Genomic DNA, 2,206 nt, shown 5'->3' with positions numbered 1-2,206 from the left:
TGCCTGTTTACTTGTTTTTTGTCTCTCTTTCACTAGGCTGTGAGCTCATAGGGCAGGGACCACCTCTGTCTTATAAACTGTACTCCCAGCACAGAGCAGGAGCTCCTTAACTACATATTGAATACAAGGTGGATAACCCTGCCATTCTGAAGCATCCCTTTATTCTTACATTCATCCTTTTATTTCCTTTGTCAATCTCACCCCCCCCAGTCTATCTCCAACCGCATCGCCTTTGCCCATTACCAAAAAGCCACATCTATTCGTCAAGATCCAGTTTAAATGCCCCACTCCGCATCCATTTTTCCTGGGTCCCTTTCCCTGCCCTGTCACTCCAGAACTTTTCTAACATCTTTGCTCATCTTTTTTGCAACATCTCACTTTCAACATGCCCAGCACCTTCTACCTTGTAGTATGGCTATTTGTGTAGAGTTGATGGTTCTAAACATTTCTCTATTTGCCTCAATCTGGAGAAAGAGACATGGAAAGTAGCACAGATATGCAGTAGAGGTTTTGGAAGAAATGGGTAGAGAGCTATTGCAGATTGACATCAGTGCTAGGAGGCTANGAAGAGGAAGAGGATGGACAGAGGGTATAGGCAGATGATGCTAGGTGCTTCACAGACATTACCTCGCTGAAGCCTGCACAATCCCTTTTCCCATTACCGTCCCCATGTGAAAGATGAAAAAACTGATAACTCTGAGGAGCTGGGCAAATAACTTGCTCATGATCACAAAAGAGGAGATGTTACTTAAATTCAGGTTTGATTCCAAATTGAATGTGCTTTTTACCGCAGTACATTCCACTCCCCATCCTCAACTTCCCCTTTTGGGTTTGGGGGTGTCTTTCTGAGGCTTGCACATGTGTGGGGGGCAGGTGAGAGTGTGTGTGTGTATGTGTACACACAGAGCATAGACCAGAGAGAAGCATGGAGTGGGTCCCCAGGCTGCTGCCTTTAGATTTTCCTTGAGGTAGCCCCACTCAGCATCCTGGATTCAGGACTGCAGCTCTGAACGGTAAGGAAGAGGGTACAGTAAGTCGCACCCCCCCTTGGGCCAGCTCCCTCAGGAAGGCAGCACAACATGGGAGTATGGCAGGTGAAGGGCAAGCAGACTCCATTTTTCTCATTGGATTGGAAGCTCCTGGAGATGGGATCTGTCCTGGGGGACTTTATAGTGCCCATAATTTCTAGCATTCCTAGAGATCAGGTACATTCATGAGTGGGGAACCAAGCAGCACAGGTCTAAACAACCGGGACATAATCCTTATTGGATTATCTGGTCCAAATCCCAGGGCAGTTAATTAATTTGCCCAAGGTCACATAACCAAATAAAGAGCCTATACCAGGTCTCCTGGTGCTTAGTCCAAAGGTCTTCACACTGCCTCTCAAACCACTGCCCCTGCTGTGGCCACCAAAGTCTTCATTCTTGGGTGGTTTTTTCTCCTTGTCCCCACTCTCTCTCTTATAATGCCATTTACTTCCTTCTAGGTTCCTAGTACTCCCTAAGCTGGATTCTTCTATCCCCAAAACTTCACTGAACAGAGTATTCGGATCCCTTGGCTGAAACCTTGCAACCTCATCTAGGGAAACAATGAAGCCCAGAGCTTGTCAGATATTGGGGGTGGGGATATTACAGAAACCCCCCCTTAGGATGAGACTCTCACATTGCTCTTCCGTGCGTACAAAAAGGAATGGTTCTTTCCAAAGAAAAACAGTTTAACACAAGTTGGGTTTTTTCCCCCTTCTCATATATCAGTCTTAACTGAAAACACCCCTCAGGCTGGCTAGTTTGTTCAGTTGGTTAGAACACAGCCTAGTAATACCAAGGTCATGGGTTTGGATCCCTGAACCTGCCAGCCACCAAAAAAAAAAAAGAATTTTTTTTTGAAAAAGAAAAGAAAACATCCCTAAGTACAAATGAGAGCTATTAATTCAACAAGTCACTGAGTGCAAACTCAAGTGCCAGGCACTCTGCTGCAGGCAGGGGACACAGAGGCGATCCCAGCAGTCATGGAACCTGCCTCATGAAGTCTGGTGAGGAGAACAGGTGTAAATCAGCGAGGTGTGTGTGATGGAAGAGGAAGTACTGTGGGTGCTATGGGAACTGTGATTATTTCTGGTACCATAAAACAGGGTGTTTGAACTTCAGCAGCACTGAAAATGGTCTCTTTCAATAGACAGTCTCCCGTTTTCTCAAGAGCATTTTTT

The 2,206-nt window shown here is 45.8% G+C and overlaps 1 long non-coding RNA gene across 1 annotated transcript in view; it reads left to right on the top strand.

Annotated features, from left to right (window-relative positions):
- Positions 1-1,491: 1,491 nt before the first annotated feature.
- LOC103607172 overlaps positions 1,492-2,206 on the top strand; it is a 4,481-nt gene continuing 3,766 nt past the window's right edge. The window contains exon 1 of the long non-coding RNA XR_551943.1: positions 1,492-1,673. This is a non-coding gene — a long non-coding RNA (uncharacterized LOC103607172). The remainder of the gene's footprint in view (positions 1,674-2,206) is intronic.

This window comes from Galeopterus variegatus, unplaced genomic scaffold (assembly GCF_000696425.1).
Source record: "Galeopterus variegatus unplaced genomic scaffold, G_variegatus-3.0.2 Scaffold7209, whole genome shotgun sequence".
Taxonomy (NCBI): Eukaryota; Metazoa; Chordata; class Mammalia; order Dermoptera; family Cynocephalidae; genus Galeopterus; species Galeopterus variegatus.
This window is presented reverse-complemented; position numbering and strand designations above follow the sequence as displayed.